Below are 16,789 nucleotides of genomic sequence, written 5' to 3' on the forward strand. Positions count from 1 at the left end.
CATTATAATGAACAGAACATAGAAGCTGCTAAACAATAAGGGAACAAAAATTCACATTATGGTCTTTCCCTAGCATGCTTGCTACACACATGGCCATTAAAACTAAGAACAATAATAAATGCAACTATTTCCCAAAGATATTTTAGCAAATTTGGAATTTCCTCCTCAGTTATTTCATCCCTAAAAGAAGGTGTGGGAAAGATTCCAAAGAAAAGACTTTGTGCATGTGTTAGGGAGGAAATTCCAACATATGTGACAATGTGGATAAACCTGAGAACATTATGCTGAGTGAAATAAGCCAGACACAAAGGACAAATACCGTGTGATTGATGTATATTGACTTATATGATTGACTTAATAGAGTCAAGAGACAGAAAGTAGAATGGTGTTTGGAAGGACTGGGGAGAAAAGAGAATGGGGAGTTATTGTTTAAAAGGCAGAGTTTCAGTTTTGCTAAATAAAAAGAATTCTGTGGATGTACTTAATGCCACTGAACTGTGCACTTACAAATGGTTAAGATGGTACCCACTACGCACCTATTAGAATGGCCAAAATCAAAAAAACTGACAATGCCAAGTGCTGGTGAGGATGCAAATTGATGGAGCCCCTTTGGAAGACAGTCTGGCAATTTCTTACAAAGCCAAACCTAGTTGCACTATACGGCCCAGCAATCACACTCCTAAGCATTTACCCAATGATGTCCACACGAAACCTGTTCATGAGTATTTACAGCAGCTATTTCTGGCAGTGAATCTTTAAAATTGTTTTTAAAATGGTGAAAAAAATTGCCCTTTTAATAGACTTCAATTTTCAGAACATTTTTAATTTTAAAATGAAATATGGAGTATTTGATTTTAATTAAAATTAAATACTTTTCATTGATTTAATTAAATATTTAATTAAGTATTTAATGAAAATTAAATGTTTTAATTTAAATTAAAAATAATTTAATTTTTAAATTAAAAATTAAATATTTAATTAAATTTAAATATTACATTTAAATACAGCAGTATTCAGAATTGCTAAAACCCAGAAGCAGCTAACATGTCCCTTAATAAGTGATGGAAGAAACAAACTGTGGTACATTCATACAACAAATTATCACTCAGTGATAAAAAGAAATACGCATATACCATCAAGCTGTGAAGGGCATGGAGGAACCCTAAACGCATATTGCTAAGTGAAAGAAAGAAGCCATACTGAACAGATTGTATACTGTGTGATTCCAACTATATGGCGTTTGGAAAAGGCGAAACTACAGAGACAGCAAACAGATCAGTAGTTGCCAGCAGCAACTACTCTGTGGGGAAGAGGGAGGAATAAATAGGTGGAGGACAGAGCTTCTAGGGCAGTGAAACTATGCGTGATACTATCATGGTGGATACAGGATATTGTGCGTTTGTCAAACCCCATTGAGTGTACTCAGAAAGAGGGAACATTAATGTAAACTATGGACTTTAGTTAATAATAGTGTATCAGTATTGGTTCATGTACTATAACAAATATGCCATACAAATGCTAGACATTACCAACAGGGGACACTGTGCAGGGAAAGGGGTATGTGGCAATTGTCTGTACCATATGCTCAATTTTAAAATTAAAAATGTTCTCAAAATTGAAGTCTATTAAAAGGGCATTTTTTTCACCATTTTTAAAACAATTTTAAAGATTCAGTGCCAGAATAGAGCAGGAACACAATCCACATTTGTTTCTCATCATTAAGAAGGGATTAGAGCCACCATCCCCATCCCCAGTTTTTCCAGATACAGCTTCGTTTCGTGTCAGAGGTACCCTGGTGTCCTGGAGAGGGGCCAGAGCTCGGCTGCTACAGGATGTTTATGTCACAGGAGGGAAATGCTGTCAGGGGGAACAATGGCAGGTTCACTCCAAATATTGCATCTAGTGCAAAAAATTAGAATTATGAGGTTAATGTCTATTTAGGAAGTCCTGTTCTTTAAAAATGGCTCTCCTAGATTGAAGTCATGGCCACCAGACTGCATTCCAGGAGACAGGAGTGGAAGGTCCAGTGAAAGTTCATCATGATGGAAGAAATTAAGACGATCCAGCACAAATTCATGAGTGTTTATCAACCTTTGAAGATTTCATTGGTGCTCTGGAGGCTGTAGGCGAGATGCTGAAGATCATGATGTTTGTTTACAGAAGTGAGTTCTCCCAGAAGGTGGACCCACCTGAACAAGCAAAAGTAGATTCAGTTTCTGTTTACACATTAAACTCAGTATTTTAGAGGTTTATTTGGCAGCTCAGGGAGTTAATCCTAAGGAACATCCAGTAAAGCAGGAATTGGAAAGAGTCTGAGTATGCATGAACAGAGTCAAGAAATAACAAAGAAAAGCCTGGCTCAACCAAAAAACCAAATAACCCAAAATTTAAAAGGGGCAAAAGACCTTAACAGACACTTCTCCTAAAAGGACATACAGATGGCCTATAGACATATGATAAGATGTTCAACACCACTAGTCATCAGAGAAATGCAAAATAAAGCCACAGTGAGATATCACCTCACACCAGTCAGAATGGCTATCATGTGTGAATCAACAAACAAGTGCTGGCTAGGATGTGGAGGAAAGGGAACCCTAATACACTGTTGGTGGCAATGCAGACTGGTACAATCACTGTGGAAAACAGTATGGAATTTCCTCAAAAAATTAAAAATGGAACTGCCTTATGACCCAGTGATTCCACTTCTGGTAACATATGCAAAGAAACCCAAAACATTAATTCAAAAGAATATTCAAGGGTGGGCAAAAGAAGGTTTACAGTTGGAATACAACTAAGTAATACAACAATTAATAAATAATAATACAAGAGTAAAGTCTATGTTTTGCACACACACAACTGTAAACCTACATTTGCCCACCCTGTACCCACCCCTATGTTCCTTGCTGCACTATTTACAACAGTCAAGATTTGAAGGCAGCACAAGTGCCCATCAGTATATGAGGGAATAAAACGGCTGTAGTACAGTTCCACAATAAGCTACTCTGCGGCAATAAAAAAAGAAAACTATTTTACCTTTTGTGACAGCATGGATGGGCCCAGAGAGTATTATGCTAAGTGAAATAAACCAGTCAGAGTAAGACAAATATGTACCATTTAATTGCACTTATATGTGGAATCTGTTTAACAAAACAAACGAAGTAGAAACAGACTAATAGGGACAGAGAACAGACTGACAGCTGTCAGAGGGGAGGGGCTGTGGGGCCTGGGTGGAATACGCGAAGGGACTCAGCCCAAACACACACACAAAACTCATAAACACAGACAATGGTATGGTGACCACCACAGGGAATGGGAGCATGGGACAGAGGGGTAAAGGGGGGTCACTGATGGTAACAGATGGAGGCCTGACTTTGGGGGCTAAACACACCACGCAATATGCGGATGATGTATTACAGAGTTGTACACTTGAAATCTGTATATTATAATTTGATTAATCAGTGTAACCCCAATGAATTCAATTCAGATAAATAAATAAATGTAAAACAGAAAACAGTTGGCAAGCTGAACAGAGGTGTAGCTTCAAAATTTGTTAAAAAATGCCTTTTGGAACCAAAAGTAAAATTTTACCCAACGTTGCCAATAAAGGAAAAAGTAAAAATTAATCTTTTGGTTTTGATGCATACATGTTCAAAAAAATACACCATTTTTATTGATTTATACAAAGTAGATGATGATTATGCGGCAATGCAAGGTTTAAATATATTCTTTATTTAATTCATAATAAAATTTACATTCAAATTTAATGCCAAATACATTTTTCTCAGAAAAATTAAGTTATCTTTATTAAGGTTCCTACAGAACACTGTGAGGTTATTTTTATTTGTAGTTTACCATCTCTTTGGACAGAACTCAAATTTCCTTATATAGGTTAATCTTGCAAGTATTATTTTATAGGCAACTATGAAATTTAAGTTAAATGGTTTTTATAAAAGGTTATCTATTTTAAATGAATAATGACTTTATGAAGTATGATATCTGAAGGCTGAAGTAGAAATACATCTTTTTCCCTACATACAAGAAAAATGAAATCACTTAAATGTCCATTTTTTCTTTCTGTGTAGTTACTTCATTATGTTTCCATAATTTTGAAAATTGTTTGTTTTGACATTTGAAGTATGAATTTAAGACTTTAAAGTTATGTTTTAATTCTTGGCACTTTGCCTCTATGTACCATTTAGAGTAAAAAATATCTTTACTGCAATATTTTTAGATAAGAAATGAGGTTGTATATTAATGGCTGAATTTTGGCATAGTGTCTGTATCCTATTAATGAAGGATGCAAATGTTATGGGGAGAAAAACCACAAGTCTCAAGTAATTTGCATAAACTTACTAGATTTGTAGGAGGGTTTTTTGTATTTCAAAAACGAGTTAATCATCTTCGCCCTGGCTGGCATGGCTCAGTGGACTGAGTGCGGGCCTGCGAACCAGAGGATTGAGGTTCAATTCCCAGTCAAGGCACATGCCTGGGTTGCAGGCCAGTTCCCAGCAGGGGACACACCAAAGGCAACCGTACATTAATGTTTCTCTCCCTCTCTCCTTCCCTTCCCCTCTGAAGATAAATAAATAAAATCTTTAAAAAAAAACTCGAGTTAATCATCTTCAAATGTGGCAATGTTTCTCCATTTCTTTCTTTTACATATCTTTACTGTTTTTTTCACTTCTGCTATCCTCATGATTTTCTAGCCTTTTCTATGGAAAGTGTGTGATACTGTATAAAATGAGAAATTAAACAGATGACCTCATATGTATGATGCAATGTTTGGGAAAATGTACTGGTACAAAATTTACTTTGAAATGCATCCAAATAAATGGACAGACGGATGCATGCATGCATGCATGGGTGGGGAGTGAATGGATGGATGGATTGATGGATGGATGGATGGAAGAATAAATCCAAATGGGTAGCTATAGGATAAAGCAAGTATCAGAAAATGGTAATGGTGGAATCTAAGTGGTCAGGATACAAATGTTTACTACGAACCCTCTCAACTTTTGAGTGTGAAATTTTTCATGATAAAATGTTTTTTAAAAGTACATACCAGAATGAAAATATAAAACTTAACACTTAGAGTCTCCCTCCACCTCGTTCCAAAAGAATCCTTTTCTAGTGCAGCTTTGTCACTAGTGACTGTGAGCAAGCTGCTAAATCTTCCTCACTCAGTCACCTCCTGTGTTAAACTGTGAAACTGGACAAAATCAGCAGTTTCCAGGTGTCATTTTAAGTGCTGGCGGCATCGGAGTCATTCTGCAGCCCCACTCTAGACCTAGAAAATTAGAATCTCACGGAACCTATGTTCTTACCCATGTACCCCATGGGGCCGGATACCAGTGAGGGTTGGAAGCTCTCTGACTACAATCTCTTCCCATTCTGGGATGAGTGCCTATCTGTATAGACCCCCTCCTAGGAACATGGGTTCTTAAATATTTTAAGGCTTAGGGATCTTGTGAAAATATAGATTCTGGGGGCAAGGGTCTTAGATTCTGCATTTAAGAAGTTCCCACCTCTGAGGCGAATGTGCCTAGACCATATTTAAAGCAGCCAAGAGCTAGAAGATGGGAAGCAAAAGTAAGAACAACTCACTATACTTAAATGGCCTCAGTTCTCCTTCATGACCAAACCATACTCACAGGAAGTAAAGCATATTAAACATCTTCCATTACTGAATTTGATATAAAATAGTCATAGGGCCCTGGCTGGTGTGGCTCAGTGGATTGAGCACAGGCCTGCGAACCACATGATTGCGGTTCAGTTCCCAGTCAGGGCACATGCCTGGGTTGCAGGCCAGTTCCATACATTGATGTTTCTCTTCTTCTCTCCTCTCTCTAAAGATAAATAAATAAAAATATTTAAAAAATAAAATAAAATAGTCACAGGGAAAGCCTAGTGCCTTTTTCATATGAGCAGCCATTATTTATGGAAAAGGATTAAATAAGCTCAACGTGGCATTTAATTGAAAGGGTGCATGATCCACTTACCTTTGACACTTTCAGGCAATCATAACAAAGTTCACCGGGATGTCCTGGACTAAAGAGAGACACCTTCAGAAGCTATAAATATGACAAGACTAGGACATACTGAAGCCTGAGATTAAAGAAAAAAGACTAAGAAAAAAATTGGTTTTAAAAGCAAACAAACGATGGCAACTCATTGGATGTTCACTGACATATCTGAGAATTTCATTTGCTTTCCTCATTGCTTTCATACGCTATTGGATTCATCTTTCTAGTAATAATTTTGCAAAAAATTAATAAGAATTTATTATGCTTCAATCACTATGTTAAATATTTATTAAGTGCCAGCTATATACTTGGCACTAGAGACAGAGAAAACAGGGACAGAAACAACAATGAAACAGACACGATCTCTGTCCCTTCGGGTTTGCAGTCATGTGAGTGAACAGACATCAATCAAACCATCATCATAACAAACATGGGATTGCAAAGGAGATAGGTGTATAAGGGACAAACTATCAGGGGAAATTGTTTTCACCGTGAGTGCAAGTGAAGCTGACGTCTAACGCCTGAAAAGGAAATCTCAGTTGAAGAGGAAAGTAGTTAAGAATACCTTGGGGGAAAGAATATTCTGGGCACAGAATAGTCTCTAGGAAGGCAGTGGGCATTTGGCTTTTTCCAGCCAGTGGAGCTGGACTTGAGCAAGCCATGGGAAGAAAGCACAAGCTGAGGTTGAGGAGGAGGGCAGGGCCTTATCTTATGTAGGAACTGGTAGGTGTAAGACTAAGAATTTGGACTTTGTATTAAGTGCAAAGGAAAGCCACTTAACAATGGAGTGACATGACCTGATTTGCCTTTAGCAAGACCATTCTGGCTACTGTGTGAAGAATAAATTTAAAGGCAACAAGCAGTGTCAGTCTAGGGAATGGCAAGTCAGGCACTCACCTAGGATGCAAAATTTAAAGAGCTGCCCAAAGCTCCATGACCCAAAGAGATAATATTTTAAAGCAACATTTTTTCCATTTTTAAAATTTTCTTGTTGTTCAAGTACAGTTTTCTGCCTTTCCCCCACCCCGTCTCTCACCCTTACCCAAGCCATCTCCACCTCCCTAATATGCGTAAATTCTTTAAACTAAAAAACAGTTTATTTCATGTCCATTATTTTAAAATAAAAATTTGGGTTATAATTTAAATATTTTCTTTGCTTAGCTACAATGAGTGCATCCACACACTTAAATTGAATTAGTCTATGTTATTGAAAAATACTGTTAAAGACAATTTGACACAATCCATCAAACACTTGATCTCTACAAAAACTGGCAAATTTTATGCTGCAAAATACATACTATGTTTCTCCATTTTACTGGGATCATTAGTCCACCATAGGGAGAACCAGTGGTTGTTCTAAGTTATAGAATTCATAATACACCTGCCCTAAAAAGCATATGGGTGCTTTTCTTGCATGGGATCTAAGAAGGAAGCCAGAAAATAAGTACAAGAAATTCACATGGGTGTATATCACTTATTTTTTTGTTCAAAAAAAAAAGAATCAAGGACATGAACTCAATTAGAAAACAAGGAATCCTTATGGAAATACATTGATGTATGTCAGCAAAACAAGGGTAAAGTCAAGAAAGATGAAGCCATGGGCACAAGAACACAGCAACCAACCAAAGCCCAGGAGAGAGGACTGCCAGGCCGCGGCAGAGTGGGAGCAAACGTTCCCCATAAGACAAACGACTGTGCTCAACAATGAGAACAAAGTGCATTTCATGTCACAGAGGGATACAGGAGGCATGCATTTCTTCTGTTCAGTAGGGAAAAAGAAGGGCAGCTGGAATTTGTGAGAATAAAAAGCGCAACAAAGCCACAGTCCAGATAGGAAGCAAACCGAAATATGTCTTGATTTTGAACAACTAACGGAACTGAAGGAAAGCAGTGTTCTCTCGGAGGGGTCAACAGGTGGACCCATGAAAGAGGAAATGCTGTGGTCCTAGCATGGCAGCGGTCCCTGCGCTAATATTTACATAGTGATAAAAGGCCAGTGTTGCTTAATGCCGTTCAATTTCAGAATTGGTTATAGACAAAACATTGAATGCTTATGTATAGCTACAGACAGAGTGCAGCCGTCACTAACCTCGACGTCATAAAGTGTGAAGGCAGAAAGCAAAAGGGAAGCTGAAAAGGGAAGGGAGGTGGGAAGGTGGGTGTGATGATGGTTTCATCATACATCAGGGGCACGCGAGGTGCTGGAATGAAGCGGGTGAACAAGAAACAGGAGTATACCTTATTTTAAGTTAGGAAGACTTCCAATAGAATAACTAAAGACACTAGAACTACCAAAAACAGATAGGAGGGAGAATAGCTTAAGCAGTTAAATCCCTGCATTTTAAAGGTGGAATATTATTCCAAGTTATAAAGATGACCACCTCATAAACAAAAACAAAAGGACTTTGCCCCCAAGAAGCGGAACTGGGATGAGGAGCAAAGAAGGCATGGCATTTGGGCTGTGATACTTCAGTACAAGTTCTCTGGGTTGGCAGATTTTTTTTACTAAACATTAATTTAATGTTTTAGAGATTTTTAAAATTTATTTATCTTTAGAGAGAGGGGAAGGGAGGGAGAAAGACAAGAAGAGAAACAATGATGTGTGAGAAATACATTGATCAGTTGTCTCTCACACACCCCCAACTGGGGACCCGGCCAGCCCAGGCTTGTGCCCCGAGTGGGCACAAGTCAGTCTTTCAGTTTACAGGCCAGCACTCAATCCACTGAGCCACGCCAGCCAGGGCATTAATTTTTTAATTATATTTCATTGATTATGCTATTAGAGTTGTCCCAATATTACTCACTTTGCTCCCTCCACCCAGCATCCCCCAATCCCTCAGACAATTCCCACACCATCGTTCATTATTCCTGTCCACGGGTCATGCAAAAAATTTTTTGGCTACTCCATTTCCTATGTTGTACTTTACATCCCCGTGGCTATTCTGTAACTACATATTTGTACTTCTTAATCCCCTCACCTCTTCATCCATCCTTCCATATGGCAACCCTCAAAATGCTCTTCATACCTATGATTCTGTCTCTGTTCTCTTGTTTGCTTAGTTTTTTTAGATAATTGTAGATAAGTATGTATTTATTGTCATTTTATTGTTCATCTTCTTTATCTTAAATAAGTTCCTGAAGTTTCAGTCCAGTTTTAGTACATATACAAATAAAGGTAAAACCACACAACTACTCATAGAATGAGAACAGCTCAAATTTTTGACTAAACAAATACAAACTGAGTGTATATTATGTATAGCACTGGACTAGCTGATGAAAATTCTGTATCAAGATGGGACTAGGCCCTGGCTGGTGTAGCTCAGTGGATTGAGCACGGGCCTGTGAACCAGAGGATGGAGGTTCGATTCCCAGTTGGGGTACATGCCTGGGTTGCGGGCCGGTTCCCAGCAGGGCACTCATGAGAGGCAACCATACCTTGATGTTTCTCTCCTTCTCTCCTTCCCTTCCTCTCTAAAGATAAATAAATAAAATCTTTAAAAAAAAAAAAAAGATGGGACTAGAAGCACTAGTCCATCCCTGCAGCACCAGAACCGCTTAAAATTTTAGAAAATGTTTTCCTTTAGCGCAGAATTTCTTAACATTGACACTATTGACATTTGGGACTAGACCATTCTTTTGCGGCTGTCTGCCCGTGCATTCTAGAATATTTAGCAGCATCCCTGGTTTCTATCGCTAGATGCCAGTAACAGGCCCTCCCCTCCCCCCAGTCCCAGCAGTAACATCCAAATATGTCTCCATACTTTGCAAAATATACCCTGGGGGTAATATTGTCTCTGGTTAAGAATCATTTTAAAATAAGAATCTTATTTTTAAAGAACTAAAATTTAGTTTTGGAGGTAGTACTACTACTGTGCCCACCTTGGCGATTTCTCATGTGATGAATTTGTCTCGCACACAGTCGAACGTTCAGACTTGAGAAATCTAAACAACAGTGTATTCTGATTCTTAGAAAAGATAACTGGGGTCTTGCGCACTGCAGTTCAGTGGCATTTCCAACTCACTCATAAATAGCAGAACAAATATGACTCGCTATTTTTAGCTGAGGGAGGTCTATCTTAAACCATGCATGGCTGATAAAAATGTGCTCTTAGGATTTCTCCTGAGTGAACCAGATGGTCTGCTTATGATCTGCCCACAAAATCTTTCCCTTCTTTTCAAGTAAAAAGCTATGTTTTTTACTTTCCACTTAAAGATCATATGCTTTTGTATTTTTTCCAAGTTAAAAAAAATCCAGGCCACATTAGACACTAAAGTAAACTATCATGAGTCCTGGGGTTCCTGAGCCTTGGGTAACCTAAGGAAATGTCCCTGGACCTTCATGGTCTCCACCCTCATGTCACCTATGTTTTGTGTAGGTCCTTACAGTAACAACACACATGTACTCCTTATTAGGTGTCAGCTATCATTCTAAGCTCTTTTACATGTGTTTACATTTAACTTTTTTTTTCTTCTTGTCACCTAACAGATACATATCTAACAGATACAATTTGACAGATTTGTACATGTGTACACACCCATGAAATCATCACAACAAATGCATTCTTTGGCAAAAATACCACGGAAGGGAGACTGAGTTCTTGTCCGTGCTTCAGGAGGCGTATATTGGTTTGTCCCATTTTTAGTGATACTATTTTTGACACGGCTTAAGGTGGCATCTGCCAGGTTTTTCCACTGCCAAGTTATTAGTTTACCCTTCATGCTTAATAGGTATTTTGTTGTTCCCCAAACTTTCCCCCACTAGTTTCAGCATCCATAATTATTACTCAACTGGTTGCCCAATGATTTTTTAAATTCCATCATTTCTTCTATATGGCTTTCTACTTTAAAACTGTTCCCTCTCTCTCTCCCCCTCCCCGCCTTCTCTCTCACTGCAGTCCTGTTCTTAACTCAGTAGATTCTATCCCTTTGCTTTCATCATTTATTTTGATATTCACATCACCACAGATTTGGTCATTGTGGTGAGGTCTTTCATGTAAGCTTCTGTGACCTTGACACAAAAAGATGTTCCAGGCTCACCTTATATTTGCCCCGGTCCTGGAATCAACCACTTCTTCAAGAAACCTCAGTTCTTTTTAATGACGGGTGGAGTTTAGAAGCCAACATCTGGGGCCCCGGACACTCATTGCCACTGAGCTCTATGAACAGAACCTACATGCTTGTGTTCGCATACTCTGTGGATGAAAAAGGGGGTGCGCACTAACTCTGACATGCTCAGGGGAGGCCTGCAAGACGGCCTTACAAACTCAGAGACAAAAAGTTACCACGTAGGAAGGTTATGCGTTAGACATTAAACAATCTCAGAGATGGAAAGTAACTACATTCCATGGTTATAGTTAGAAATTAAAGCTTTCTAACTAAAGCCAGTTCATGGTGGTTGTCATGTCCTAAAGCAGTATTTTTCCCTAATAAAGGTCAATCTTCTCTTTAACGGAGCCTGTCTGTGGTCTTTTTTGCACCTAAGATAACATACTTGATAACATACCTTTGGAATATCAAAGTTATTTCTTTTCTTTCCTTTTACCCTGTCACCCTCAGAGCAGAAACCACAAGTCCCCTCAATGTTATTACCATGTTATTGTTGTTAACTATCCTGTACCCACAAATGTAAACGAGGTATGTGTCCATTTGCTTTACTTTTTATCCAGTGCCAGAGATTTTCCCACTTTGGTTTTTTCCGGCTCCCTAATCTATCATCAAAGGATTTCATGTAACCCCCTTAACTCTTCCCCTTTGATTCTGATGTATAAAACAAGTAGTAAAACTGCCATTTTCTGGGGCATTTTCTCAATCTGTTCAGATTTTGCTTCTCAGCAATTGTTGTCAGCTTGGCTCAAATAAACTCATTCAAATTCTTAGAGGTTTGGATATTTCTTGTGCTGAACAACACATAATCATACATATACATATATTAACATTTAATCGTCATCACAGTTCCTATGAATTAGCTACTTTCACTATTTTTGTTTCATAGTTGAAGAAACTGAGCGTCAGAAGTTAGGTAACATGCTGAAGGTCTCCTGTTCAAGTGATAAGGCCAAGACTGGAACGCAGGCAGTCTGGCCCCAGACCTATCCTCTGATCATAAACATGTAAAGATAAAGGTCAAGAAGGAAGGTTTTCTTACAACATCTAAGATTCCTGTCGAGTTCTTTGGCTATAATGTCATATCCTGCTTCCTACCTGGGAATGCAGGGAATGTACTGCTCCCCCGGGAATCGAATCCAAAGAACAGACTTGACACAGCATCGCTTCTTCCCTCTGGAAACTGAAGGTTTACAGCCTGACTGGTGTGGCTCGGTGGGCTGGGCGTCATCCTGCCAACCTGAAGGTCACCGGGTTGACTCTCGGTCAGGGCATGTACCTGGGTTGTGGGCCAGGTCCCCAGTTGGGGGTATGTGGAAGGCAACCGATCATTGTTTCTCTCCTTCTCTTTCTCCCTCCCTTCTCATCTCTCTAAAAATAAATAAATATTTTTAAAGAAAAGAAAAAGATAACTAAAGGTTTGTAACTGTGCCAAACTTGCTACGCCCAGCTCTCTCTTCAATAGGAATGAGTCTAGCCCTTCAAGAATGTTCAGGCCCTCAGGCTTCTGCTGACCCTGCCCAGCAATCCAATGGATGTGCTAAGACTTCATCTCAGGCTGTGCTGAGGCTCCATGTCCTGCCGTGTCTTTGTAGCCCAGTGGAAGTAGGGCTCTTTCACGGAATCCTGAGAAAATCATTTCACAGACCCACACACGGGAGATTGTGGTGTGGCAGGATTTATTCTGGGTAGAAGGCTGCCTCTCCGTCCCTTGTGGGAAAAGTCCAACCGTGTCTTTAGCAAGACAAAAACAAAGGCCAGTGTCCAGAGTTTCTGTTTCGCATCAACACTTATTCGTTTGGAACCAGCAGGTTGCTGCTAAGTGGTCTCAGTGCCCGTCCAGGGAGCTCAGTGCTGAGCCTCTGGACCAAGGCCCCTGCCTACAGCCTGTGCTGAGAAGTCTGTGCAGCTGCCAGCTGTGCAAGAGCCCTGAGGTTACAGAGACAGAACCCGTGGAAGTACAAGGGGCAAGCCCAAGGCAACGAGAGAGAGCTCTTCTTTGTTCCTTGCGATCATGTTACCTCGATCATGTTACCTCGGGCTTGGGAAGGACTGAGGAGCTTTTTCAAAATAACCAATCAACTTTCCAAGCTTTTGTGGGCTTCTGATGGGCCCATCTGCTAGCCAGTCAATCCCTTTCCCAGGTTGGACTGGCAGGCTTCTATGGTCGAGCACCTCCTCCTGTGCCATCTTGATTACTTTAAAAAAAAAAACACAAAAAACAGAGAATGTATTTATTTATTTTTAGAGAGAGTGGAAAAGAGGGAGAGAAATATTGATGTGAGAAAACATTGATTAGGTGTCTCTTGCACATGCCCTTACTAGGGACTGAGCCCATGGCCCAGGCATGCTCCCTAACTGGAATCAAACTGGCAAATTTTGCTTTGTGGGATGATGCCCAAACAACTGAGCCCCATTGGTCACGGCCATTTTGGCTTCTCTGGTGCACGTGTTTACCTCCCCCAATAATCTGGTACAAGAGAGGAAAGGGAGGGGCAATGCTGTGATTCCCTGCAGTGTGGTAAGCTGTAACTTCCTGGCAAAGCAAACAGGCTTATGCTCCCTGGTTCATTATGCTCATCAGTGCCTGATTCCCTTTGCTTCCTTCCTTATTCATAACTAGTTAACTACCTATGGTAACATATTCAAACTTCTATTTATGCAAAGCAAGAGAACTAGTGTTTTTAAAAGAGGAGGATGAAGAGGATTGTGGATTTTTAGATACGGTTAAAGGAAATTCATTACTTTAAAATTAATCAAGAAATACTCCATGGCCCTGGCTGGTGTAGCTCAGTAGATTGAGTGCAGGCCTGTGAACCACACAATTGCGGTTCGATTCCCAGTCAGGGCACATGCCTGGGTTGTGGGCCAGTTCCCAGCGGGGGACTCATGAGAGGCAACCATACGTTGATGTTTCTCTCCTTCTCTCCTTCCCTTCCCCTCTAGAGAAAAATAAATAAAATCTTCTTTAAAAAAAGAAATACTCCATGGTGGAATATTGCAAAGTTTTTTTAATTTAATTTTTGTTCAAGTTTGCAAAGTTTTTAATACCATCTATCCAGAGAATAACTTGCCTTGCTCATGATTATGTTGCTCTGAATGCAGCAAAAATATTAAGAATGACTGGTAGGCCAATTTAATTCTGACCAGGAGAGCAGACTTAGGTCACGACACCAGCTGAATTTATCCTGGGGAGATTTTGTAATAGCAAAAAGAAGACTGTTGAGCATCAGTTAGACATATGCTCTCAACTTTGGGAGTGATATCATAAATTTTTTTTTTAAATCCTGTGATAGCAAAGCCAGGGATTCTTAAAAGAAATAGAAAGGACCAAGAAAGCTCTAAAAATAATATTCCTACAGTGTCAGTGATCCCATTGAGTAAGAAAGGGAGGTGTTCAAAACAACCAGTAAGCTATGCAGGGAACACTAAGATGAGTTCAGACATGCCCAAAAGGTCAAGGATGAATGAGAAAATGTAAAACAAGCTCTAGGTATAGTATGGCTGGGTAGCTAGACCACAAATTCTCTCTCTATAGACCTGTACATATCTGAAAAGTCGATACACTGCAGGACAGTGGGGATTTGTTGAATTATTCACTAAATATTGCCTGGACAATTAGTTATCTATACAGAAAAGAGTAAAATTTGTTCCTATTTTACACCATAAACAAAATAATTAAAAGGAGTATGAAAGTCTTAAATATGAACAGCAAAGATTTTAAACAAAGGAATACTGAGGTTGTGGAGAATATCCTATGACTTCAGATAGAAAAAAATGTGTTTTTTCTAAAAAACAAAATTGAAGCACACATAAAAGTGCAATTGATCTTTAATGATGCTAAAGTTTAAAAACATCTGTACATCCAAAAATAGCATAAACAAAGTAAAAAGACAGGCTGAAGACTGAAAGAGTATATTTGCAAATGCAAATGGATGACAAGGGATTAGTTTCTTAAAGACATAAAGAACTCCCATAAGTCAATACAAAAAGGACAACCCAGTATTGTAAAATAATAATGATGATGATGATGATGACATGATGATGACATGATGATGACATGATGATGACAGAGGGTATGAAAAAGCACAAGAGCCCTTTATGGAAAAGGACACCTGAATAGCCAACAAACATATAAAAAGTGCTCCACTTCATTGCTAATTGGGGATGTAAAAACCACAGTGAGGTACAATTAGGTTGGCAAAAGTTAAAAATTCTGAGACTGTTAGCACTGGCAAAGATGTGAGGGAGGTAAAGGGAAAGTTTTGGTATAGGGCATGTTTGTTACTCCAATTTGGAGAGCAGTTTGGCAGCTTATATCGAAGTAGAAGATGTACAAGCTCTAGGGCCGAGCAATTCTACTCCTAGGTAAATTTTCTTTGAGAAGTATGTTACTTGTGTGCACACGGCACCATGAAAAAGAATGGTAGGCCTTGGCCAACTAGCTCAGTTGGTTAAAGCATCCTGATATGACAAGGTTGCAGGTTTGGTCCCTGGTCAGGGCACATACAAGAATATTAGCCAATGAATGCATAAGTAAGTGGGACAACAAATTGATGTCTCTGTCTCTCTCTGTCTCTCTCCTTTCTCCTCTCTCTAAAATCAGTCAATAAAATAAAGAAATGTTAAAAGTATATTAAAAAAGAATGTTCACAGCTACATTGCATGCAATAGCAATTTGGTAACAACCTCAGGGCTCTATCCACTGGAGAATGAATGAATAACGTGGTATATTCATTCAAGAAAATCTTCTATAGCAGTGGCAGTGGATAAATTTACAGCTATCTGTATGCTCACAGATGAAGCAGGATGCAGAAGAATACATAAAGATTTGATTGACATACAAATTTAAAACCTACCAAAAAACCCCTACATATATTGCTTAAGGAACTATACATAAATAATAAAATTGGAACAAAATACGTGGAAGTGAAAAACAAAATTTAGGGAAGTCAGTGTTTTGGGGGAAATAATGAAAATATGATCACAGAGTACAAACTATTAGTAAGCAGCTTAAGCTGTTCTTAAGCTGTTTATTTCTTAACACAGGTGCTGATTCATTAATCTGCATACCTTTTCATAAATCTGAAATGTGTCCTAGTACATGTATTTATTTTTATTTTTTAGAAGACACAAAACTTAATGTAATAGAAATTTTGTAGTTCTTACATTCTCAGTGTGAGCTGCGCTGGAATCCACCGCCCCACGCAGAAGGGGTCCAGTCCTGGAGGCAGAGGAGGAAAGGAGGGGGCGAGGGTGTCAGGGCTCGGGCCCTAGGATCCCAGTTCTTCCTCAGTGCTGGGGGGATGGGGACCCTCTTCTCGTCTCCTGCCCCTATCTGGGCTTCAGGAAGAACAGATGGAATCTTGGGTCCAGGGCTTCTCTTCCACACCCTCCATTACCCCCAGGTTGGAGGAGGAATTAAGGGATCAGGGGAAAGAAGGGGACAGAGGAAGGCAAAGATGTTAAGAAAGATGAGGGCCGAAGGAGAATCAGAGACGAAACACCAATGGGGGGCAGAAAAACACAAGGTGGAGGGAACAATACCAAAATCCACCCCAAATTGGAACCTGCCTAGAAAAAAAGGAAAGTTCTCCAATCTCATAGAGACTTTATTTTGTGCAACTGCCCCTGTGATGGGCAGGCTCAGGCCTCAGGCCAGG

The 16,789-nt window shown here is 39.4% G+C and overlaps 1 pseudogene; it reads left to right on the top strand.

Annotated features, from left to right (window-relative positions):
• The first annotated feature begins 588 nt into the window (after positions 1–588).
• On the top strand, positions 589–3,623 carry LOC119001462 (nuclear nucleic acid-binding protein C1D-like; annotated as a pseudogene).
• The last annotated feature ends 13,166 nt before the right edge of the window (positions 3,624–16,789 follow it).

Source organism: Sturnira hondurensis, unplaced genomic scaffold (assembly GCF_014824575.4).
Source record: "Sturnira hondurensis isolate 20B ecotype Veracruz unplaced genomic scaffold, ASM1482457v3 Scaffold0016663, whole genome shotgun sequence".
Lineage (NCBI taxonomy): Eukaryota > Metazoa > Chordata > Mammalia > Chiroptera > Phyllostomidae > Sturnira > Sturnira hondurensis.